Source organism: Acipenser ruthenus, chromosome 22, assembly GCF_902713425.1.
Source record: "Acipenser ruthenus chromosome 22, fAciRut3.2 maternal haplotype, whole genome shotgun sequence".
NCBI classification, from domain to species: Eukaryota; Metazoa; Chordata; class Actinopteri; order Acipenseriformes; family Acipenseridae; genus Acipenser; species Acipenser ruthenus.
In genome coordinates, this window is record NC_081210.1 from 11,940,453 (window position 1) to 11,968,407 (window position 27,955).

At 37.1% G+C, this 27,955-nt stretch overlaps 1 protein-coding gene across 2 annotated transcripts in view; it reads right to left on the reverse strand.

Annotated features, from left to right (window-relative positions):
- The window catches only part of LOC117431630 (ATP-sensitive inward rectifier potassium channel 12-like), a 37,990-nt gene extending 20,981 nt beyond the window's left edge, over positions 1-17,009 (reverse strand). Inside the window, exons 1-2 of one of the 2 annotated variants that reach the window (XM_034052783.3) lie at positions 16,515-17,009; positions 4,853-4,897 (exon numbers count right to left, since the gene is read on the reverse strand). The gene's annotated coding sequence lies outside the window, so the exon portion shown is untranslated. Of the gene's footprint in view, positions 1-4,852; positions 4,898-6,354; positions 6,446-16,514 lie in introns of those variants that run through there. The other variant, XM_058995977.1, reaches the window with a different exon arrangement.
- Between the last annotated feature and the right edge of the window lie 10,946 nt (positions 17,010-27,955).

Consider the following 27,955-nt stretch of genomic DNA (forward strand, 5'->3'; position numbering starts at 1 on the left):
TTATAGTTGTCCCATGGACGATTTCTCCCATCTCAGCTGTGGATCTCTCCAGCTCCTTCAGAGTTACCATTGACCACTTGGTTGCTTCTCTGACTAATGCCCTCCATGCAAAAAAATGCTGAAATAAATAATTGTAGACATCTATTTCTTGTAACTTTTTTTCTTCATCCACAAAAACAAAACTTTTGCTACAAAAGAGTTTTCCTAAAATTCTTTGTTTGAGAAATTTCTAGAAATTATAAATTTCCATTGGGGTATGTAAACTTTTGACTACAACTCTGTGTGTGTGTGTGTGTGTGTGTGTGTGTGTGTGTGTGTGTGTGTGTGTATATTAGGGCTGTCACTCAAAAAAATTTGATCGGTTAATTTATGGACATTAGTTGATTACTTGATAGATTAATCTGTGAACATTTTTAATAAAGCTAACAATCTTATAGCGGCTGTCCTGCATAGTAATACTAAAAAAATCAATAGAATCTAAAAAAAAAAAAAAAAGCCCAATGGGAATTTGGCCCTTTAAAAGCATTTTTAATATTATTTTTATTTTAGTAAATTTAACACATTTTCACAGAACAACCGTTCTTTCGGGACACTGTCAGTCACATACCTGAAAACACAAGACAGCTGAGATGCATTTCCATCGTCGGTTGTTTAATCTATCATTACAGCAACGGACTTGGCTTCCTGTACTACTTCTTTATTTCTTTCTGAATCTTGTTAGAGGTACCCGAGAATACTGTGGCAATTGACAAGTGATTGCTTAACATGCTGTCGTCGTCAGAAATCATAGAAACTAATTACACATAATTACCTCTATTTGAGGAATTGGTGCCTTCATCGTACCCTCTGAATGCCAGTTCTTGCTTGCCAAGGTAAACAACAGAATCAATCAAGTGTTTAAAAAACTCACGATGATTTTTTCTTACTTGCTCATTGTGATGTATTGTATCCCTACGCTTCTGCTCATCCAGTTGAACATCAATCTGGGTTTGTCCAAAAGTTTTGAGTGTTACACTTACAGTGGCTCGCAAGTGACTCTGGGAAAACTCATGTTTTTGTGCTGACTTCGATAGACATCCTAGATTGCTGTAGCCAGTGCAGTTCCATATCAAATTTTCTGTACTGAACAAAAGAGTTCCAGCAGTATAATTGTTTTAATCCTAATTTGCATGTTGGAAGTGGCAAGTCCCTTCCTGCCAGTTCGGGTATTTGTGGTGTATACCTTTTTTACAATCTTTAATTTTTCTGAGAAAGTTCTTCTTGAAAATGGATTCGTAACCAAATGGACTAGGATTTCTCCATTGTCTGATTTTTTTTTTAATTTGTAAAAAGCAATTCTAAATATTACTTTGAAGTTCTCCATATAATTCTTAAGAGTCTCTATAATATTAGCAATATAGCACAAAATTGAGCTATTCTTACACGCACCCTAGTATATTTATGTCCCGCCTCTGCTCACTAATGATTGGACAGCTGCAAAACCAGGGCAGATCTTTGACTTTCCCATTGGTTAAACTCACAAGACCTTCAACTGAAATGGAGACTGCCTTCCATGGTGTATGTCCCACCTCTGCTCACAAATGATTGGTCACCTGCATAACAAGGGGCAGATCCCATTGGTTAAACCTTCTCAAGACTGTCAACTGTTTATGTCCCACCTCTGCTCATTTATGATTGGATTACCACGGAGAAAATGCAGATCTTCTATTGGTTGATTTTATTTAATATAAAAAAAAAAATCTGCATGATTAAATTGTAAAATTTATTAATCACGATCATATCTTTAGTTGATTAATCTGTCCGATTAATCTGTTAATCGGAGCAGCCCTAATATATAAATATATATACACATACACACACACACAGTAGAACCTCACAGTTATGAACACTTTGGGAATGGAGGTTGTTTGTACATCTGAAATGAGTTTTCAATGGTTTTAATAAATAATACAAGGATATAGCACAGTAATGCAATACTCATTATGGTTTGAAAGACTTTAAAACTGTACTATACATGGGAAAATACTACATTTAACTTACTATTCAGATCGTAAGTGTAGCAAAAAAAAATAATTAAACATCCGGGAAAACATTAGTTAACGTACTTGTGTTTATTTTATTTTAAACACAATGCATTCGTGCAGCGTGCTCAATCATTCACACTCCTTTGGCTTGAAAAAAAAAACTGTCTGGATACATTGCTGGCACAGTCACTTTGTCGCCTTCATTACCAGCACACCGCTTGAGTGCTTTGTCAAAATCATCATCGTCAGCATTGCGTACATTGCGTCTGTTTTTACTGCTCTGTTGTCTTTCGTCTCCTTTGCAATCGTTTGCGTTTCGCACTTCTTACCATTTCAGTAGGTTAACCTTGCACTTTTTAAAATTGGATTCTGGTTGCATTGTAGGCACGGTTGAGTGATTGCACACTTCCAGCTAAAAGTGTGGTGTTTGTTTGACCGATCAGTTCATAAGTTTGGTGTTCGGAACTCTGAGGCTCTACTGTATGTCATATTTAAATCTTTCTGTTAATACATTTATTCTGTACAGTGGATACACTGTACATTCAAATATTTTACACTGTACTGCTTGACTACTCTAAAAAAACAAACTTTAATCACTTGTATTCTGCTGGTTACTATTTTTAAAACATTTGCAAATTCTATTGATATGGAAATATGGTAGGACCCACATTGATTCTTACTACTTTTTGTATTGTTATATTAGTTATTGTTTAGGATTTAGGCTCATGTACTACTGCTAGATTATTAGTTAAAACTGCAGCTATGTTCTTCATTCTTTGCAAATATAGTTTTAGATTGTAGTCCACAGAGTGGATTTAATTAGGCAACCTAATACACCTGCCACATAATACAGCCACACAGAGAAAGTGCACCTGAGCAGTCTTATTATAATTATAGTGTTTGAATCACACTGCGATTTGCATTAACTGTGTGTGTGTGTCAGTGAGTACTACTACACTTACTGTGAGCACATTTGTGTTTTTGCTAGATTGATTCTGCGCTAATTGTTAACCATTAGGGTTCTGACATTTTGCATTTTGAATATATGAGTGGCTCTGCTCCCTAAACATATAGATTTAAATGCCATTGCTCTGTGGGGATCCGTTTTAAAGACCAGTTTAATGAGAAGGGAGCTGATGCACATAAAGGGTTATCAGTGCCCATTTACATCTAAAGAAGTTACTGTACTAATGACATATAAATACAAAGGGCTGTATATATTGAACACAAAAATAAACAAGAAGAATAAAAACAAACCTATACTGTAACATTAAAATACATTCTACATTGTAAAATTAAGTCTTCAGGTTAATTTTAAAGGTTTGAAAAAGAGTCCCTAGTATGTCTTGGAATCGAGTTTCAGAGTTGAAGCACATAGTTTGAGTCTAAAGGCCTTTGCACACTGGATCTGTTCCGTCATTTAGAATCCGTCATCCGAAAAAGTCGTCCATCAACCCATTGCACACTAGATGCGTTAATGGCACACAATTAGATTTTCCATTTTGTTCAGTGTACTGCAAGAACCAATGTGTCTTCCCAGTCATTTTTCATTGGTCAATGTCATTTTTAACACATGGCAAATTGGATCAAATTGCATCACCATCGTATGACAATTGCGGACTCAGTGTGCAAGCTGCAATAGGGAATGTACATGATCGTTTTTTGGATGCGTTGTTGGATCCAGTGTGCAATGGCCTTAACACTGTGCTCCACCCATTAATGCCACTTTATACAGTAAAACATCTTCATGGTCATCTGCTTTTACCAACCAGAGAACCCCAGGGTAGACCTACTCAGGCACCTTGAATATGCAACCACATGGTTTTTACTCCATGGAGAGAGCCGCAATGTTATGCTGTTTCCCCTTCTAGACATTTCAGTTGTAGCTTTTGCAGGTCAATACACAGTAATTGGGGACACTTACTGTAAAGGTTACTCACAATGTGAATGCCCAGACTATATACAGATAGTGGCTTCAGTTTATTTACTTATCTGAGCCCTCACTTCACCTCCTGAACCACACCAAGATTTCACCATCAATAACTATTAAACAGTCAATAGTGCTGAATTTAGAAATACAAAAAAGAGCTGAATAAATTCAATGACAAACGTTTCAACTAGAAAGAATTTCTGTTATTTAATAAAGTAAATGGTTTCCTTTGTCTTTTATGTGGATTCATTTAAAAGGTTTGAATAGTGGGGGGATGGTGATGGGGGAAAAAATACACAGGAAAAAGCCCAACAAATAAGCGAATAACAGACCAACAGAAATGATTAAAGACTTGACCAGCATGGAAACAGATGTGCAGTGTTAAGAAGTGAGAATGCATCATCATGATATCTTTGCTTTGAGTTTAGTGCTTGCGAGTCACACAGAACTAGAGACAGTTTATGTTGTAGACAGACAGAGAGAAAAACTTGTGTCAATTTCTGTGTAATTTATCATAGAAGGTCCGTGGTTTGGGCTCATAAATTGTATTAACTGTTCTCAGTAATAGGTTAACATTTCTGTGCAGGGGTTTTCTTTTGTGGATTGAATCAGAGGTATCTGGTTAGCTGTCTGCCAATTCAAGCTGAAAACAGTGACTACCCTTCCTGGACATGATGCCTAATGTTTCACAGTTAGGAGCATTGTCAAAGAGATGTGGAAAGGTAAATCCAGAAAAATGGACAAATAAAACCAGGACCAATTTAACAGTGTGAGGAAACTACTTTGTATTTCCTCACCAGTCTCAAAACCCCAGAGCAGCACAAATGATTTAACTAAGGAACTTGCTGTTGTTCATCAATGCCGTGAAGGAAACGTAAAGAAAAGTGACTGTACTTACCTGCGGGGATGCTTGCCTGGGTCTGATCCGGGAGGGAGCACGTACCTGCAAATACATAACAAAAGAGAAAAAATAAGTAAACATTAACAGTGCTTAAAATGACAAGTCATAGCTATTATATATGAAAAATGATCCGTTCAGATGTAATGCAAGGTTAGTTTATTTTAGCATTTACCTGTCTGGTGACAGTTGATGTGTGTGTTTTTAGTTTGTGTCTTAGGACACAAACTAAAAACACGCTATGTTTTAGGACGGGGGCGAGCTTAATGTACATTGATGCATAGGGGGGAAAAGCATACGTGTACTGCATTGAGAAAGAAACAGCAGGATTATAATAAATTAAGCTGTGTTACCTGTATGTGACTTATTGAAATATAGATACATATTGATAAGAGTATTTAACTATGTTTATGGTTATATTTTTAATACAGATGTATTGTTTTTAAAGTGCAACACTGTATTGGTCTAATAGTTAACTTAGCGGGGATAATGGTATAACCTAAAGGGGAGGAACCTGGGACAGGTATAAAAAGGCAACTTTGTGTCTTAGTAGGGAGTTGACAGTGGAGAGCCATGAGAGGAGGGTGTCCTCTGCTGTGGCCGTAGTGAGTCAGTGTCATTTAAAACAGCAAAACCCTCTTTGCAAATTGACCTGGAAGTTGATGGTCTGGTTTGTGTTTTTTTTTCTTTGGTATATAGTTTCACAAGTGTTAAGTGTTGGCTTCCTGTGTTCCTGGTGATTGGAGAAATAAAAGATTGCAATTTTTTGGAATTCCTGCTGCTGGTTTGCCTGCTGTTTTCTGCACTCTTTAAACCTGCCACTGCTCTTGCCTTAGCCTACACGATCACAATACTACAAACAGGAACAGTAATTAGGCTCTATAGCCTTTAAGGAAGATCTCAATCATCTTGACCCTAATGGTCTGCTTACTATTGAGCCATTTTGAATGACTAACTAGGGAAACACATCCTTTTAAAACCGTTTCACTGCATAGTAAACACCTTTTTGCCATGATATTTTGGTAGTACCTTTCTGGTAATTTGGGTTTACATTAAGTTTTCTTGTAGGGAGAGAAATTCTCCTTCAAAATTCAAATAATATCTTGCAGCTTTCTTAAACTGGGTTTAAAAGAAGATTTTTTAGGTTGTGTTGAAGCACTACAAGTGCAGTCTCATTCAGCCACCAAAACAATAAAATCTAAAAAACATTGGAAACAAAACAAAATCCCAGACATAACGTTACACAAAGGTTTTATAATGCTAAACGTGTTTTGACTGCATATATATTCATATACACATTATACACGTACATATATAATGTTTCCTATAGAAGGGTAGCTTCAGCAATGCTGATCCTACGAACGAAACCAAAATGTTTAGTAGAGTACATTTTCAAAATGCTGGTAGTAAATTAATAGTAGGCCGCCCTACTTGCGCACATTTCACACTCATTGTGTTCTAGGAAGAAGAATAATTCCACAGGGACAGTGCAAGGCTCTCACCAGTTCAATGTTTGCTATTGTTTGCTTTTGGGGATCCAGTATACAGGAGTTCAACAAATTCCTCAGTAGATGATAGTTTTGTAACTTTCTGGAACTTCTTTCTGTAAGCAATTTGAACAAATTAATTCTTGTAAAACAAATCTTGCCCAAGGTTTAAAAGATTTTACTCAACTCTATACACAGTCACTCAATCCTAGTGCTGTGGTCAGAAGCCCACAGCAATAATACAGGAGACAACTAGCACGAATTCCCAGCTAGGATAAGTTAATACATTCTGGGGTACAAATGTGACTTTCTGTTTTTAGTAGTTACCCATGATAGGTGCTACTTAAGGCTATTGTACAATTAATTGCTTCTTACTGCTAGGGGTCAGAAAGGTCTAAGCTTATACAATTAAAAAATGTAAGGATAAAAACAGAATATTTTTCTAAGCTTTGCAAAGGGCTTCATTATGTATTTATTTATTGTAAAGAGCTTCAGTATTTTTTGTATAACCTTGCTTATAAAACAACTAAACTATAAAGCCCTAGCATTTTAGCAGTACCCTGACATGACACATAAAACAAAAAGCATACTGAATGAAGAGGTCTCTAAACCTATTATACGATTTTTATTATACTGAATTTTTTTCTATTAGGTTAAAGCATTTTTGAAATTAGAAAATCTACTATATTTATGTAACTAGATTCTGTTTCTTGTACAAAACACCTTTTATATTTCTTGTCCGGCAACACATACGGGTTGATGTAAGTATAGGCGCAGTGCAAATAATATCCAAATCCAAATTGCAGAGAGCAGTAGGCGCTGTATGACATTTGTGGCGCACGAAAATACAAACCAAAAAAAACTATATATAACCAAAAAATAATATATATATATATATATATATACAGACATGCTCAAATTTGTTGGTACCCCTCCACAAAAAACAAAGAATGCACAAATTTCTCTGAAATAACTTGAAACTGACAAAAGTAATTGGCATCCACCATTGTTTATTCCATATTTAATAGAAATCAGACTTTGCTTTTGATTTTTTATTCAACATAATATTGTAAATAATAAAACAAATGAAAATGGCATGGACAAAAATGATGGGACCGCTAACCTAATATTTTGTTGCACAACCTTTAGAGGCAATCACTGCAATCAAACGTTTTCTGTAGCACTCAATGAGACTTCTGCACCTGTTAACAGGTAGTTTGGCCCACTCTTCCTGAGCAAACTGCTCCAGCTGTCTCAGGTCTGATGGGTGCCTTCTCCAGGCTGCAAGTTTCAGCTCTTTCCATAGATGTTCGATAGGATTCAGATCAGGACTCATAGAAGGCCACTTCAGAATAGTCCAATGTTTTGTTCTTATCCATTCTTGGGTGCTTTTAGCTGTGTGTTTTGGGTCATTATCCTGTTGGAGGACCCATGACCTGCGACTGAGACAAAGCTTTCTGACACTGGGCAGTACGTTTCGCTCCAGAATGCCTTGATAGTCTTGAGATTTCATTGTGCCCTGCACAGATTCAAGGCACCCTGTGCCAGGAGCAGCAAAGCAGCCTCAAAACATAACCGAGCCTCCTCCATGTTTCACTGTAGGTATGGTGTTCTTTTCTTTGAAAGCTTCATTTTTTCGTCTGTGAACATAGAGCTGATGTGACTTGCCAAAAAGCTCCAGTTTTGACTCATCTGTCCAAAGGACATTCTCCCAGAAGGATTGTGGCTTGTCAATATGCATTTTAGCAAATTCCAGTCTGGCTTTTTTATGTTTTTCTTTCAAAAGTGGAGTCCTCCTGGGTCTTCTTCCATGGAGCCCACTTTCGCTCAAAAAGCGACGGATGGTGTGATCAGAAACTGACGTACCTTTACCTTGGAGTTCAGCTTGTATCTCTTTGGCAGTTATCCTTGGTTCTTTTTCTGCCATTCGCACTATCCTTCTGTTCAATCTGGGGTCGATTTTCCTCTTGCGGCCGCGCCCAGGGAGGTTGGCTACAGTTCCATGGACCTTAAACTTCTTAATAATATTTGCAACTGTTGACACAGGAACATCAAGCTGCTTGGAGATGGTCTTGCAGCCTTTACCTTTACCATGCTTGTCTATTATTTTCTTTCTGATCTCCTCAGACAACTCTCTCCTTTGCTTTCTCTGGTCCATGTTCAGTGTGGTGCACACAATGATACCAAACAGCACAGTGACTACTTTTCTCCATTTAAATAGGCTGAATGACTGATTACAAGATTGGAGACATGTGTGATACTAATTAAAGAAACTAATTAGTTTGAAATATCACTATAATCCAATTATTTATTATCTTTTCTAAGGGGTACCAACAAATGTGTCCAGGCCATTTTAGAATATCTTTGTAGAATAAGCAATAATTCATCTCTTTTCACAGCTTCTTTGCTTTATTCTATGACATACCAAAGGCATGCAAGTATACATGATAAAATAGCTTTTAATTTCATCACTTTTCAGGAGGAATGAAGCATTATTTCAATGAGCTGTAAGGGTACCAACAAATTTGAGCATGTCTGTATATATATATATATATATATATATATATATATATATATATACTTATATATATATATATATATATAAGGGCAGGCCAATATATATACCTTGTAAGAAGAGGTGAACATTTTTTGGAGGGTCAGCAATTTCCTAAGTGCAAGGCAAAATCCTTGCTCTTTTCTTCATTTACACCTATTCTTACATCTGCCCCATAGTGTACTGCATATGAAAAATTCTGGCTTGAGGCTCGATTAAAAAACAAACAAACAAACAAACAATATCCTACAGAGGGGTGATACATGACTGGTCATTACAGGGTTAAGAAAGAATTGCTTGGTACGGTCTTTAGTTTTAGTAGAAAGTTGCATGAGGTAACATCACAAACGGGATCTTCACTGCTGAAGTCTTGTGAACATATGATACAGCTTTCGAACCCGAGACGGCAATTTACCCACCATTTTAAGCCTTACCATGTTTTGGCCGCGCACATCCTATAGCGTGAGGAATGTGTGTGATCTGTGTGTGCGATGTCACATTCTCACGACAATGGAAAGAGAATTTGGAGTTTCTGAACTGCATGGAAACCAAGCCACCAATGGTCTATTCTAAGGTCTGTGATTTTATTATTTCAACACTCTTCTCCCACGATGTGAAGTTCTACAACCTACAGTCAAATGTTTTGCATCACCCTATAGAATTAACTAATTTTGCTTCATAAAGTCGAATGAAACCTGCTGAAAAATGTTAACATATTGAATTCCATACCGCTTTGTAGTGTTCCATATACTTAAAACAAAAAACAGCAAAAATGGAAATGTGACATTAAGAAATCTAACATGAAATACTGTACTACTATTATGGCTTCCAGTAGACACTTTTTTTTTGATTACATGATGTTAAATAAAAGATCTAAATTATGTTCATATTGTTTTTATTATGCAAAATGTTTGGCCATAGCTGTACATATACAATAGTGTTAAAACACTGATAATATGCAGTAAGAGCTTTGTACTGTATGAGTTTGTTCAAGAATTAGAATAATATGTTGCTAAGAAAGAAAAGTTGGGTAGGCTCGCCTTCTAGCTCTCTCTATCTGTCTGCACCATATTAAAAGGCAATTTTAAAAAATGTTGATACATAAATAGAGGAAATTCAATGAGCATTCAATGGGCCTCTTATGAAAGGGTGCTAAATGTTATGATGCAAGATAATTACAATTAGTAGGCATGTTAGTTCCATATTTACTATTGCAATTTTATTCATTATCATGTGCGATAATTGGCATATTTGGCACGCACTAAATTTAGTGCTTCACACTATGGTAATCAGAATGAATATGTTTTATTGTTATGCATGCTGATGTATTTCAATGAGCATCCAGTTCAGAATAATGAGATGAGCTGTATTTACATGGTATTCACTAAAGAACGTTCATTTTAGTGCGCACATTAAAGTGATCATTTATTAGTGTGTAGGCTTCAACCACTGATAGGTGCACTTTTTTGTGGCCTGAAAATTAGTAATATGCACTTTGATTCTTCTTACTGACTCGATTCGTTCGAATCTGTCAGCAAGGGCCATTTAAGTTAAAACTGTTGACTTGGTAGGCAGCACCGTAAAAAAAAATATATATATATATATAGTAACACAGCAGGGAGGGGGTTAATATCCTCCCTGCAGAAAACATGTGCGTATGCACATTTTGGTTAATTGTTTTATTAGTTTTGCTAATTGTTTATTTTTTTATTATCACCCACACCTGATTGTATTGTAAATTAATGTCAGGTGCAGGGTATTTAAGACGTGCAGCTTGTCTGTACGAGACTGCTGAGTAGAAGGAGACAGAAGACGTGCTCTGTTTCCGAGCAGTCAAAAAGGAAACTGTGTTTTGTTTTATGCCAGGTAAACGGCTTAGCCGCCCTGCGAGCTAGTCAGGGACCTGCATAAGTGTTTAGTAGTGTGTATTAGAACTAGGTGTTTGTTTTGTTTTTGATTGTGTATTAAAAATAGCGCGTAAGCGCTTAAAACTCCATTTCCTGTGTCCTGGGTCTGCTTTTAAAGGGGCAAACGAACGACCGTGAGTGCCGGCCGGTTACAATATATATATACAGCTGAATATTAAAAATGAATATGAACTTATTTTCTTTGCATTATTCGAGGTCTGACAACATTGCATCTTTTTTGTTATTTTGACCAGTTGTCATTTTCTGCAAATAAATGCTCTAAATGACAATATTTCTATTTGGAATTTGGGAGAAATGTTGTCAGTAGTTTATAGAATAAAACTAAAATGTTCATTTTACCCAAACACATACCTATAAATAGTAAAACCAGAGAAACTGATAATTTTGCAGTGGTCTCTTAATTTTTTCCAGAGCTGTATATATATATATATATATATATACATGGATGAAGGCTATATTTGCATCCTGAGCCATTTGAAAAAAAAGTCATAATACCACAGTAGTGATGTCAAAAAGTGATAATTTCTCTTGAGGAAAATACTTGAACTTTGACCCATTCAACTCTTCGAGACCATCACTTTCAATTCAAACAAAAATGTCTCATGTTCAATTACTCGACAACACCCACAGTACAGAAATATTCATTAATGAGCAACAAAATGAGAATACGTAAAAATAAATGATGTAAAGCTGGTACAATCGTATCTCATAGAAACTGGAGAGGAACTGGGCATTAAAACAAGGTAAGGGTAATCATTCAAATAAAGCTGAAGCACTTGATTTCCAAGGTGTGGTATCCAAAGCATAATCAATAAGTACAGAGAAACATCATCTGTAATTGACAAACCCAGGACTGGAAGACCCAAAAAGCTGTCTAACAAGGATGAGCGATACTTGAAGATAATATCCTTAAGGAATAGAAAGAAGACAAGTGTTGAATTGACAACAGAACTGGCAGAAGGCACAGGTGTCGTTGTCCATCCATCAACAGTCCAAAGCACCTCTGACCATTGTTCCATAGTCCAATTCCTGTGTTCTTGTGCATATTTTAGCACTTTAGTCTTGTTCCCCGTTCTTAAGAGGTATTCTTACTGCAACTTCAATTCATAATAGATTAATTAAGGCATAGCCTACATGGAGACTATGGTAGGTATGTAAGCTATCTACATAATAAATACATACAATTATTTTACTCAACATTTAAAAAGTAAACCATTATGTCTGGATACTTCCTTCTGAATGTACAAGCAAAGCATTTTCCCTTAGTGAAAAAAGAATGCATTTGTATCAGTTAAATTAGTGATGGAAACTAGCATTTGGTAAATGGTTAAGAAAATAATGTGTACATACCACAATGTATAAAACACAAGAAGTTAAATTTAAAAAAAAAAAACATATACTTCTGCAAAATACATAAGATAACAATAATAATAGCTGCAGAACTCAGTGGTACAGTTTACTAAAACTCTCCCACCAAAAACAAGAATAGTGGAAAGTGAATGTCTCAGTCCCACATGCACACCTTTAGGGCCTAACACCTACACACACAGGCAACTGAACTCCAGCCAAAACCAGATGACTGGCATCCTGCAGCTAGATAAATGAATGCATGATAAATCATGCTTTACAGCACTGGTTATTTCTCTCATCCCCCTTTCAAATAAGTATGCAAAATAACATTGGACTGTGTGTTTGCCTTCAATAAATCTTAGATCACAACAAGCAACATAACAGGTTTGGTACAATGTTACACTGATGTTCGGATACATGTTTACCCAACAAGATGGGTTTTTAATTACTTTAAAGACTGAATACAGTACTGATGGAAGACCAAAAAGCCTGTGTAAAGTTGGAATTAGGGTTAGTTTAGGGTGTAGGGCTCTATTTCTCATTACTAAAGCCATCGCCTGTACTTTTGGATGGAGACCGAGCTGTTTCCTTGCCTTCGAGGGCAGGTGTGAGGCTTGCTTATCGCAGGGGGGTGTGAGGATGCTCACACTTACTCTGCTTCTGGGTTAAGAGAGAAGTGTCCTTCTTGATCGCCAGTGCTACTTGTCCAGTACCTTTCCAGAGCACCTCAGTCCATCACAAATAAAGTACACATTCAAACCAAGACAACCTTTAGTTTGTCATCAATACATGTTTAGCCTTCCGATAAACATTAAGGGTCTCATTTACCAAGTGGCGGTAATTTGGTCAAAATTGCGGGATGAAAATCAAGATGACTGCGCATGGTATTTCTCAGTGTCTCGTCCTATTTACTAACTAATTAGAAGCAAAAATACAGGTCGGAAAAATTCTAATAGCATACAAACTGTGGGTGGCAGCAGGTCTGAAGTTGCGCATGTATTTATTCTATTAACAGGTGAAGGAGCTTATTTAGTGGTGGTGGCAGGAATAAAAACATGAGAGAGATATACAAGAAAATTTGCTGAAATAATATTTTATTATCTCTGCATCCTACAACAATGTGAAGCCTACAGTGCATTGGCATGGTTTGTTGTGTACTGTATTACATGTAGGGTAGACTAATAAAACAAAAAGCCTGCTAGGTATTCATTTGATTTACTACTGTACTTTTAAAGCCTATTGTACATATCTGTATTTTTACATAATGTAATGTGTACAAACACATTAATGTTATTTTAATATGTCAAAATAAATATATATATACAAATATATGACTAACAAACTAAATGAAATATAAATAGATGTGCTTGGGGTCAGCGGCAAACGTAATGCAGAAACAATTTAAAAATGCTGGGGGGTGTAATACGTATGGAGGTAATATGTTTTGCCTCTAGTATCATAGTAAGAATGTACTTTTTTCTGCAGGTTCTTTCTGGCTTTAACAAAGTTGGGAGGTTACATTGTAACAACGAACCTTGTAACATTGTGTCCAACAGCTGAATTGAGTTCAAATTCTGTTACCCATTTATAGAGTTGGGTTTTTACTGGAGTAATACATAGCACAAGAGTACAGCAGCAGTGTCCTGGTATTGAACCCAGGACCCTCCTGTCAACAGTCCAGAGCTTTAACCACTACTACACACTGCGTACATGTGTAATGTGTAGCTCCAGGACTACTACTCCAGATCCGAGTTCAATTGTAGTTTTTTTGTTTTGTTTGAGGTTAAGAATATAGTTACATTTTTCGCTACATTTATTTTTTTATTCAGGTTTTATCTTAGGAGGTTTTATTTATGTATTTATTTATGTATTTATATATTTTGACAAATTAAATATTTATGTATTTATTTATGTATGTATTTCGACAAATTAAAGTACTGTATATGTAGGTGTATGTTTTTCATCGTACACAGCTCCCGCTGCCTTGCTCTCTGCTTTGCGGCAGCATTCATTCGGTGGAATTTTTACCTGTGCAAAATCCTTGTCAGACCATGAATGTTTCATGAATGTATGGCAGCTCATTATCTGTGTTTAACATGCTGCTTCCCACACGTAAACATCATTAATTCAGTGCAAATGAGACGGCAGCGCTATTCCGCCCCTTTCATTTTGCATCCGCTAAATCCTTGTTTTCCTCACAGAAATGGGAATAGTAAATAGGATGGGACAGAACTGCACATGGTAATCATGTTTTGTGTACAGTATTTAAAAGTCCTGTATTACAACTGTTTGTTTTCTTCCTAGTATTATACTGTTACAATGGTTATATTCCTTTCAGAGAGTGAGCTAGGGCCGTTATTCAAAACAGGGCCCTCACTCTTTTTTTCACAGTCAGGTATTGCTTTTAATGATACACTTTAATAAACCAAACGATTGGAACTTTCAGCAATCAGCTTTACTTCTACCAGTAATGGTAGAGCTTTACGCAATGTCAGCCCGCACTGTACATGCACAGTGTTATTAATACACAGGTGACAGCTTCTCAGTACACCGTTCTCAGCAAAACCAAGCCTGTCCACTAGTGGGCTCTCCTGGGGCAAAGTGGACTGACAGGGGTGAAGACTGTGTAAGATTTTGTCAGAAAGTTTACAATTATCTTCAACGTGACATTAAAAAGAACAAATAAATAATAAACAACCTGTGTCTGCTTTCATGCTAATTCTAATGAATGATTCCATTAGCTTTGTGCAGTGAAGGGGTTGCTGTCCCATGTCACCTAAATGATATAAACACGATTAGGTGCAAAACAACAAGGCTGAACAAAAAACAAAGTTAACTGAAAGGCTAAATGTAGTGCAAGTGAACTACATTTCTATCATTTCTTTAGCATACAGAGCATGATATATACACATATATATATATATACATATACATATATATATATATATATATATATATATATATATATATATATATATATATATTAGAGTCATATACTGCTTAAGTGTTTGATTCTGTATCTTAGAAATTAATTTCTGTCCATCTGTTTTTAAACATTTTACAGGAGTCGATGAGTCACTCAGTATTGCTAATGTTTCAGAGCACAACAAGAGCTTTATATAACTAATTATGGGCAAAAAAACAGACCCCTTTGATAACGTGTATGTGTCAGAAACTACAGTAGACGCTAAGCATATTACACATTTTAATGTGTCGTGTAGACATTGACAATACTACAGTATATGCAGTCTTTCTGTGGTTGATACAGATATATTTTTTCACAAAATACTATTTATACAAAGAATGTGTTAAACTGCATCCAAATTTGCTTTAAATGACATACAGTGTATATTAACAGAACTCCAAATTGATGTAGATTGTGTCAAATTACTCTGTGTATTACACTTTCAAGTATTTTTTATTTTTAAATATAAAACTTAACACTGAAATTACAAACTCAACGCATTAAATTACATGTTACTTCTACATTATTTTTTGTATTGGAGAGTGCAGATCAATTACATTTTAAAGACAGACGAGAGAGGAAGTGTGACAGGCATATCAGATTCCTAAATTATGTTTAATTTGCATGTTCTTGTTATTTTGGATTTAATAGCAACCTACCATATTTTCTGCTGCTAATTCTCTTCTAATAGAAGACAGACTGACCTGTTTCTAACTCATATTAAGCAACTACTGAGCAACAAGCCACTAATGACTAAAGACAAATTAAGATTGTTTTAGCATATTCATTATCTGGACCACTTGAATCAGTTTGTTTACAATCATGATGGATTATCTTTATATATATATATATATATATATATATATATATATATATATATATATATATATACACAAAAATCTACCTCTACCCACACACTAAATCAAAGTGTTACCCAGAAACAAGCATTTTATAATATATTCAGGCCACAGCACAGTAACTGAATAACACTTTATAATAATACTTTATATGAATCCCAGGACCTGACTTATGCTATTATATAAGAAGAGTTAACTCCTGTTCAAACGTATTTCAAAAACACACCTATAAATGTTCTCTATAAAGAGTTTTTGTTAAGCCCTAAAGAACATGCTGGCATATTTAACTGATTTATTGGAATTACAAGGGTTATTTTCAGTGACGATGCTCTACTTTCATGTTTTACATCCTGCAGTTGCTAAGGATGCCAGTTTCAGAAACTCACTGCAAATCCTACAAATCTTGAGAAAGCTGTTCAAAAAATGAGACATAATCATTTATTTTTTCATAGAATCGAAATGTTGGCTACACTGAAAATGCAACATGCAAAGTTCCATGAAGTAAAACTCAAATTGCTTACCTTTCAGTTACTTCATATTCCCTCTTCTCTAACAGAAGCTTCCCATTTTATGTTTGGCTTTATAATTGTTTTTGTTTTAAACACCTATGGATAAAACCAATCCATCCATTTCAAACAGAAGCATAAAAAAAACCTGAACTTGTTCATCTCCATCAGTCCACTTGCAGTGTCTTCTAGGGCTCCCCCCGGTAGCAATATTAGTGAAGCAAGAGCAATCTTCAACTATAGCTCAATTCTTTTCTCCCCTCCCCCCGAAAAAAACTAAAAAGAATTGCACACACCACTACCACTGCCAGACTTGGAAGAGGTGGCTAAGTAACAATTTCCCAGTAAAAAAAACACATGATATCCTTGCCTATTTTAGATCCTGCTTGGAGTTGTGCAGGGTTGTCTACTTGTTGTGTGTTGGAGGCAGTTCCATCTCTATCTCCAATGTTTTAATTGGTCTCTCCCTCTCCCTCTCTCCCTCTCTCTCTCTCTCTCTGCTATCTGATCCTGATCTGCTGCAGTTTTTGCTCTCTTTCTCTCTCGCTCCTTCACCATGTCACAGTAGCTGGAACTCAAAGCCACTGTGGGCTAACATAATCCAAACACTCCCTCCTACAGCACTGCCAATGAATAGCAACTTGATGTGCAAATAAGTGCTCCTGAACTCATACATCAGCACTTGTATTATATTTTTGGTAACATCCATGTATTGCTCCCCATTGGTGCTTATGATTTTAGGATTTATGGAAGTTTGGTTGTCTCTGATAACGCACTGTACTAGTTTCACTCTCCACAACATGCTTGTATTAACTACTGTTACTTTACTGGTGATTAAACAGTTATAAAATGTCTGCCTTGAATAAAGAAATGTCTTCCTTGCTGCCTGATTTATTTACCATTGTTTTTTTTTAGAGGACACATACCCAGGTATGTAAAGAGGCATTTTAATTGATTCAAATAACAATGTTTTCTGCTATATGAAGAGATAGTATAGTGTCTTTTTTAATGTTTTGAAAAACAACTTTTTGTGGAAGAGGATGATTTAAACATATTAGGCCATGCTCAAAGCAATTGGTATGTATGGCAGCTGTTTTTGTGAGTTTCAAAATACCAGTATTTGCTATTGCGAGTCTTGATTACCAAAATCTTGGTAATGTTAGTCATAAATCTCAATTTTTTTTTTTGTAAAATACATTTTATGGTAGCCCTTAATGTGATATTTGATGTCAGTACCTGGCAAGTAAGTGATGAGCTTTGCTTTACCTGTGTCCAGAACACTGGATTGAGCTGGTTCAGCAGATTATTATAGATCATGGCAGAGATATTACTTGTAGAATAGGCTGTGTAGCAAGGGAAAGACACATATTTATGAATTCTTCCTCTGAAACAACCCTTTGAGAATAATATTATTAAGATCCCCTCAACACTTCCTCGGTGGCCGGTGGGAGAAATCGTTAAGCAGCGGCTGTAGTGTGCATGACTGTACCATGCATGCTAATGGAAACCTGCTAGATGAAAGCATTGCATCTCAATGGTCAAATGAATGTGGCATTTAAAAGTATGATTCTGGAAGAATATTACCAAAGATGATAGAGGCACTAATGCAGTCTTCTGACATTCACTATGTCTTGATTAACATTTCTATCAGCAAAAATGTTATCAATGAATTAATATGTCATTAACAGCAGTTTGCTGATTGTATGAAGTCTGTTATTTTGTTGTATAGCCATTTAATTTAATTATAACCAGAATTTCTTATTGAATGCATAATTTATTGTTGAAATGTGGAACAGTATTTTAAAATCATAATATGCCATAACTATGGTCCTGCATATCTTTAATTTACACTATTTTACATTTATTAATTATATTAATGAAACACCTATTTAGGTAGTTATAACTCACCAAGGGTTGCCCCTAAGAATTAGCCTTTTATAATGATTTCCATTACACGAGAGTAGATGTTAAAACTTCATGCTGATTTGAACTCGGCTCTCGCCAAGATAAGCACCAACTAAGACGTAGCTTTACAGTAAACTAAAGTGATCCATATGCATCTCCACCCATTTACGTTTCCTTCCATATGATGATGTAGATATCCTTCTGTCTGGTGTTAATGGCTGAAGTGTAATGCTGGCTCCAGGGATCAGCTTATTTGCCTCCCTGGCGCATCAGCACACACAACGGCTGCGATGCTGGCTCCGGGGATCAACCAAAGTGCGGCCTCCCCAGCGCATCAGCATGACAACCGTCTGGATTGAGCTAAGTAGGGTACATCTCTGGGGTTTTCAAGTGGGCACCTTCCATCCTCAGTGTTTCGTCGACTAGCCCACGACACCTCAAGAGGGCTCGACGGTGATTCTGGCGTCCCAGCATCACCCCCCTCCGTCCCCCACTCAACTCAGCCCAGCTTACTTACCTGTCCCCAGCCAGAATCTTTCCGTCTCAACCACAGCCAGTTGCTGCTCCTCTCTGCTGCTTCAGATAAGTTCTTCACTGTGCGACGCAACTCTTGGCCACTGAATCCGACGTCTCTGAGAAACCGGGTTGTAGAGTGTGCCACAAATCCTCGACAACCCACTTCCACTGGGTAAACCCGAACTCTCCATCCTCGCTGTTCCGCTTCAGTGGCTAGTTGAGCATACCGCAGTTTCTTCCTCTCATACGCCTCATCTACAGCATCCTCCCATGGCACTGTTAACTCTACCAGGTGAACAAGGCGTGCTGATCCAGACCACAAGACAATATCTGGTCGAAGGTTAGTGGTGGCAATCTCAGGTGGAAAAATAAGCCGTTGACCAACATCTGCCAGCATATTCCAGTCTCTAGCAGCTTCCAGTTGTCCTGGGCGAGGATTGGTTTTAACACCTTTTCTTGGTGGTTGCTCTCCTGGGCGGAGGAATGTTGTCTTTTGTGTGTAATGTTTTGATGGAACAGGTGGCAACTTATTGGTCATGTTACGCTTGTCTTCCAATGCTAAGGCCAAACATCGCAGCACCTGGTCATGGCGCCAAGTAAACCGTCCTTGGCTAAGAGCCACCTTACATCCTGTCAAAATGTGCCTTAATGTTGCAGGTGATGAACACAAAGGACATGAGGGATCCTCTCCTACCCAGAGGTTTAGGTTCTGTGGTGATGGGAGAACATCATATGTTGACCTGATGAGGAAACTGATCCTGCTCTGTTCCATTGACCATAGGTCTTGCCAGCCAATCTTGCGTTGTTCCACACTCTCCCATCTCATCCATTCTCCCTGTTTGGCCTGGGAAATGGCCTTTATACACCTCATCCTCTCCTCCTGCTTTTGCACCTCGTTGACTACCAGCTTCCTTCTTTGAGCTGGGGCCGCCTTGTGCCATGTAGGAGGAGTTGAACTGAAACCAAGACCCCCTCTTCCATGCTGAACTTGCCCCATGATATCACCAATTCGAAGGGCAGCCTTTGCATCTTCCACAGCTTTCTTTGCCGCCCACTTTCTTCCAGTTTTCAACACAGGTGCTGCCTCCCTTACGCATTTATCGCGTGACTCTACTAATGTCATTTCCAGTCTGACCTTGGCGCACTTAAACTCCTCGGTTAGAGCAGAGACTGGTAGCTGCAGTATTCCTTTACCATAAAGTCCCACTCTGCTGAGGCAGCGTGGAACTCCCAACCATTTCCTGATGTATGAACTGATTAAAGCTTCCAGCTTCTCTACTGTTGTCAAAGAAACCTCGTACACAGTCAGTGGCCACAGCAACCTCGGCAGTAGACCAAACTGAAAGCACCAGAGTTTTAGTTTACCTGGTAGAGCGCAGCTGTCTATGCTCTTCAACCCTTCCACTGCTTGTTGTCTAACTTCTCCCACACGAACTGTGTCCTTTAGATCCCTGTCATACCATCTCCCAAGACTCTTCACTGGCTTCTCAGACACTGTTGGTATTGCCTCACCATTAATGAAGAATGTTTTATCTACTACTTTGCCTTTAATTATAGAGATGCTCCTTGATTTAGTGGGCTTGAATTGCATTCATGCCCATTCAATGTTATTGGTTAATTTGCCCAATAATCGATTAGTGCAGGCTACTATTGTAGTCATGGTTGTCATGTCATCCATGTATGCTCGAATTGGTGGTAGTCGCATTCCAGAAGCCAAGCGCTCTCCTCCTACTACCCATTTTGATGCCCTAATGATTACTTCCATTGCCATGGTAAAAGCCAGTGGAGAAATGGTGCATCCTGCCATTATTCCAACCTCTAGGCATTGCCATGTAGTGCTGAATTCTGAAGTTGAAAAACTGAATTGCAAATCTCCAAAATAGGCTTTCACTAAATTTGTTATTGTCATCGGTACACTGAAAAAATCAAATGCTGCCCAAAGTAGTTCATGTGGCACTGAACCATATGCATTAGCCAAATCCAGGAATGTCACATGGAGCTCCTTCCTCTCCTTTTTAGCTGATTGAATTTGTTGCCAGATCACATTGATGTGTTCTAAGCAACCTGGGAAACCTGGAATGCCCGCTTTTTGTATTGAAGTGTCAATGAAGCAGTTCTTTAATAGGTAAGCTGACAATCTCTGAGCAATAATGCTGAAGAAAATCTTGCCTTCTACGTTTAATAGGGAAATGGGACGAAACTGACTGATGCTTGTAGAATCTTTTTCTTTAGGTATAAAAACTCCACCTGCTCGGCGCCATGCTCTTGGTACAACCTGTTTTTCCCATGCCACTTTCATCAATTTCCACAGAATTCGTAGAACTCCTGAAGCACTCTTGTACACTCTGTACGGAACTCCATTAGGCCCTGGAGATGATGAAGCCCTTGCTTTTTTCACAGCTTGCTCTATTTCTTTCCACTTAGGTGCACAGTCCTCCATTTGGTATTCTGGTGGATTGATAGGTGGGATGTCTGACGGAATTGACATAGGCTCCTGCCTTTTTGAATCTGTATGTGTTTCCTCCAAATATCTCTCCAGCTCAACCTTAGATGCTTTTAGTGTGCCATTCTTCTCACTGGTGAATAACTTCTTTACAAATTTGAATGGGTCTTTATAAAAGTTAGCTCTCGCACGCTCCTTCTTTTTGTAGCGTTTCCGTAGGCGCTCAGCTCTGCGCAATGTTGCAAGCTTATCTTTTATGACCCTTTGTAAGAGATTGAGTCCCTCCTTCTGACTTTGTTCTGCTCTTCTCCATTGGTTCCTCAGCTGTCTCCTTTCTCTAACTAAGCGTTCAATCTCCTGCTGCCGTCTAGACTTTCCAGGAATAGTTTGTACTTTTTCCTTCCTTTTTTCAACTCCAAACCTCTCACTTCCATATGCGTAGATGATGTCCCCAAATTTATCCAGCTTCTTTTCAACTGTTCCACTTAATCTTTCCAATGCAACGCAGAGATCTGTGTTTACTGTGTCCCATGCAGTTTTCTCACAAGCTCTTGGCCATTTAACTCCAGGCTTGTGCCCGTTGAGGTTCTTTTCTCTCTTATGCTGGTTTGTCTGACCGGGTTCACAAGGATCATTAGGTTCATCACTAACTGTGTCCATGCAAGTCCTCCTCACATCTATGACAGGGGTGCTGATATCCTGCGAACTGTGGTTTGCTTCCTGTCGCTGGATTTCATTCGACTGACTTGACTGACTTCGTAAGAAGTACTGATCAATGCGAGGCCCTTGTCCCTTCTCCCTCAAGCATTTCATTCTCCCTTGATGAACCTTCAAACCCCTGACCGTTGTCGCCTTGCTCCAGCCGCAGACTGCACCTCTCAAAACCCTTCTAATACTCCTGCACAGTGCACATGACTGAACAGTTTCATTTAACCAACCTTCTATAACACTCTCCCCTTGTAGAAAGCACTCCCCTTGTATAACACTAAAAGCAGAAGGGTAAGCAAGGACTTAAACTTAGTAGGATCAATCATATTTTAAACTGTGTTTATATATACATTATCAATGTATTAAATTCAAGGTAGCCAAAGACAGCTATTAACCCTTAAAACAATGCCTAAGCCTGTGGTTAAGAAATGGCAAGTCATTTTGCTGCTGAAGCAGGCCCATTCAGTTGCAATTTGTGTACTGGCAATTATTGCTTTTTTGTAAATTGTAAATTGAAGAATGTGAAGTGAATGTAACTTTAGGTCATAATATAAATACATTATATACCAGGAACATGTGTATAAGTCATACCTCAACTGTAGGACTTTCATTTTTGAAAAATACATGTTTTGGTTTTTAATGTGTATTTGTTTACATTGTTTGCTTTTTTCATGAAATACAAAAGGCAATAATCCAGTCTAATTCCATCAAGAAAGATGTGTTATTTAAAAAAAACAAAAAAAAACTTTAATCTCCATTGATATTTAAGATGTGCTGCTATAGAAGTTATATAAGCCCTTCCACCCAGGATCTAAACACTGTACAGAAAGTTGATCTATACATTAATTTTACAGCACAACTGTATAACATATCTGTTTTAAGCCCCAATTATTTCCAATGAAATTGAAATTCCTTTGATATTTCATTTGAATTCAGAGTATATTTGTTACCAGTATAACTAGAACATTCACACAGAATGCATTTCCAGCCATGAGTGTTAACCTATATACATTTATACTTGTGCATCTCATCTCTTTCAATGATGCCTTTACTCTTAGAAAGTGAATAGGAAGCTCATACAGTCTCAGTGTGATATGACTGAGTTTGTTCATTTAATTAGGTCAACAAAGCAGACGGGGACACAGATACAGTGTTCCTGGTCTGCGGTGCCAAAAAATTAGAATCTGGGCCTCTTTAAAATGAATAATAACTTTTCTGTAAGACCTAAATGAGAATGTAACAGAATTCACTGTACTTAGATTAAAAAACAAAAAAAAACAAAAAAAAACAGGAAAAACGAATCCCGAAAGTTTTCATTATAACTATTTTTGAAAAACATGATTATATAATAACAGTAGTTTTGTTTTAACGTGTTGCTTTTGTGTTATCATCATAAACTGATGAAGCAATATAACAAAATGAATTAAAAGATGAATTAAAAATTACATTAAAAAACCGGACAACTTCTTGTTAAATAGTTTGTGTAAAACTTGTATTCTGCAGCTCTTACACAGATAACATCATCGTAGTAGACACTGGCCGTGCAAGAGATGGTGGATATGACTCGGGTTACCAGACATCCTGGGAAAACTGGGATTGTCCCAGTGGAATGTCAATTTTTGCTACTTTATCAAATTTCGGTTGTAAAAGCATCCAAATTTGCTACCTTGTCAAAATCTCCTATCTGATCAAAAGCTGATGCCTGTACCAGAACGTGTAGCTATAAATGCTATTCTTTTGGTTTAGTTAAAACAATCAAACTAAAATAATGTAATATAATTAACATGACTCATTTTCAAACTAATATAAATATCAAATAGTATCGGAACTCACATCAGGCAAATAGCTGTATTAATTAGTACAAAAATATCTAATAATAATAATAATAATAATAATAATAATAATAATAATAATAATAATAAATATAGGTCCCATATATACCAAATCCTGTGTGTTGTGAAAATGTAATACAGTATTTTAGTAATTATTCTAGGTCTACCAAGTGATAGATGGCTAAAATATATCATACTTTGATAATGTTCTTTATTGAAGGTATAAAAATTTCAGCTGTCAAATTTGCAGACCTTGGCAATTCTCTATTGAAGGTTACACAATTTGATGGGTGTGTGTGGACTGTCAAAATGTCATACCATGGCAATTCTGTATTGAAGGTAGCAAAATTTGTGTATATAGAGAATAATATATGGGTCGGAATATATTCACACACAATAATATGTCTTGAGTTGGTTTTGAGCCGTAATGCACAAATGGCGTAGCGGTTACATTTAAGATGACTAGAAGTCGCTAATAAGGAACGCCTACGCTTTGGGAGATTGGCATGGCCAGATCATAAAGATTAAAAAACTAAAACTTGCCACTCATCGACTGGCAGAGAATCCTTTCTTGGATGTGGGGGGGGTGGGGGGGGGGTTGGGTGTGTGCTGTGAGATAATGGTGAAAGCTCTGTAGAATATTGAGGTGATCTGCTTCCAGATACAGACTGACATTCTGCTGGCTGGCTAGAAGAAAACACTGCAAAGAATATTTCTTTTTTTTGGCTGTAATATTCTTTTATTTGTTTGTGAAAGACATACAGAGACATAATGAAAGACCACAGGGCATAATTCATAGTGCCCTATGAATTATACCATAAGCGAGTATGAAACACTTCTATACCCAGGATAAATGTTTACTTATCAAGCTGCATTTGTGAAAATGTATGAATTGCCTGGTAATTTAATCTTTGGTACAGATGGTAGGAAAGTCTTTCTGCGGCATTCTTGTTCTGAATCTGATGCTGTATCTTCATAATAACACAAATTGGGCCTGTAGATAAACAATTGAATGCTGTTGTCAAAAATACAAATGCATATAGGATGTATATCTATCTATTGAAGACTGCAATAAATATAAGCTCTATGTATGCTTAAAGTGATAGACAGCCCGAATCACCTCATTTTCTTATTGAAGTTTTCCTCCTCTGTTGCAAGCTCTGAAGTGCTGACACTAGGGTTAACAGCCTTCCTGAGGTAATAGTGAGCTTTTTCTATGGATTTTTTTTTTTTTTTGGAAAGTAAGTTTAGTTGTTTGATATGGGATATTAAACGAATGCACACTCCAAAGTCCATTAACATACAAACATAAATCAAATACTTTACAGCACGACAACATCTTTCAATAAATTTCACCTACAAATATTTCAAATAAAATGGAATAAGCAAATGAGAAAGACTTTTAGACATTTAAAAAGCAATAATGCAAGCTATTATGAACAATGCTATTATCAGCATGGGGTTGGACAGTATACTGAACACTTTAAAAGAATGCCTTTGTTTATAACAACCAGCATTAATCTGCATTGCTGTAAATAATCACTACAATCTCTTAAATATAGTTCAATGAGGAACTGTGTGAGCTGGTTCGCTTAACCACAGACGTAGGGCCATTACACATACACACGATCACAAGCCCATCAACACGATAGAGTTAATCTAAAGTATACTGAAAAATGTAGATGTACACTCTCAGAAAGTAAGACGTCAAAAAACGTTTGAGTTCATAGACACATGATCACGAGTTCATCTAAAGTACTGGTATACTGTTGAGATGCCTTGAAAATAGCCAGAAAATACGTAGGATCACACGCTGTAAATCAATTTCAAGTATGGAGCGTATCGATAGTCATACTAGTACAACCTATGTTAACAACACATGCTCTCTAGTACAGTAACAACTGAGCGCTCAAATCATTTATAACACTATGTAACACAATTTTTGTTCCTGGGTAGTAAGTGTTATTTCCTAATTGCTTATGCCTCAAAAGTATAGAAAATGGCTATTATTCCCCACAAACTATGCTTTTGTGACCAGGAGTGATATTTTGAAATTTACCTATTTCCAAAGAGAAAACGGGCGAATTTGTGTCTTTTCGTTCACATAAAGTCAGAAAAAAACAACATATGAATCCAAATTAACATTTATACTAAAGTAATACAAAAATGACTACAAAAGATTTAGAAGTGAGTAGTTTTTCGAGATTTACGATTATACTGTAAATTACTTTCACGAATCAGCCCCCAAATGTAGTCTCCCATCATGTTCTCGTTATACTGTCCTTCATTGACAGCTCATCCAGGAGCCTCAAAGCCGTGCTGCTCCATAATGGTAACAAGTACCCGTCTCTTCCCCTGGCTCACTCGGTGCACCTCAAAGAGGATTACAACAGCATCAAGACCTTGCTGGACGCCTTGAAGTATGATGAGTATGGCTGGGACCCCCGGAAGGTGCTGATGCCACCACTGCACATCAAATTGGGCCTTATGAAACAATTTGTCAGAGCTCTAGATAAGGAGTCGGCAGCCTTCAAGTACCTTCAAGACTTCTTCCCTAAGCTGTCTGAGGCAAAGGTCAAAGCCGGTGTCTTCGTTGGACCACAGATAAAGAAGATCCTGGCGTGCAATGAATTCCCCAAGAAGCTCACTAGTAAGGAGAAAGCGGCTTGGAACAGCTTTGTCGCAGTGGTTCGGGGCTTCCTGGGCAATCACAAGGCCGAAAACTATGTGGAGCTGGTTGAGACTTTGGTGAAGAACTACGGCACAATGGGCTGTAGGATGTCCCTCAAAGTCCATATCCTTGATGCTCATCTTGATAAATTCAAGGAGAACATGGGAGCGTACTCAGAGGAGCAAGGCGAGCGCTTCCACCAGGATATACTGGACTTTGAACGCCGCTACCAAGGACAGTATAACGAGAACATGATGGAAGACTACATTTGGGGGCTGATTCGTGAAAGTGATTTAAAGTATAATCGTAAATCTCGAAAAACTACTCACTTCTAAATCTTTTGTAGTCATTTTTGTATTACTTTAAATACATGTTAATTTGGATTCATATGTTGTTTTTTTCTGGCTTTATGTGAACGAAAAGACACAAATTTGCCCGTTTTCTCATTGGAAATAGGTAAATTTCAAAATATCACTGTCCTGGTCACAAAAGCAAAGTTTGTGGGGAATAATAGCCATTTTCTATACTTTTGAGGCATAAGCAATTAGGAAATAACACTTACTACCCAGGAACCAAAAAAAAAAAAAAAAAATTGTTACACGGTGTAATTTATTAGTTAATAAAAAGAATATCTATTTTTTTAAACATTCACATTCTTCGTGCACCCACGCTCTCAACTTTAATTCTACCAATCTGATTGCTGCACGCAAGGTCCCACCCTCTTTCACTTACTCCCTGGAAGAGTTGCTCTTTGATTCCACTGAAATGACATAATGGACTGCTTTTATTATTATTATTATTATTATTATTATTATTATTATTATTATTATTTATTTGTCTTCAATTTAATATTTGGAAATTAAATGTATTATGTTATGATTGTATCACAAATTTATTTTGGTGGTTTTGTAATTTGTTATAGGACACAATTATTTGTAAAGGGTACATACTTTTATTATTATGTGATATCAGATGAAAATAATATTAGACTTGGGTTGACTTTTTTTTGCTAACAAGCTGAGAAAGAAAATTAATTTTGCAATACATCAAGTACAATATATTTAAAATTACACTGGATCAATGTTGACTCAATGTTTGACGCTCAACTAAGGAAATAGCTTGTGTGTCTTGAAAAGGCGACGTTTGTTCAATGTTGAATCAACGGCGGCAATGGTCGCCGATGTTGTTGACCTATTTTCAATGTTGAATTAATGTAAGCTTGCTATCTGGGAAACAAGAGCAAGGCTGACAAAACACAGAGCAGGGCGGAGCATAAGCAGCATGTGAAGCCGAGAGAGGTATGGCAGAGTCCACCAAACAAACGCGTATGAATTTAAACAAGTTAGGGTGAATCGCTCTTATAAAAGTTTCTCAAAACCAA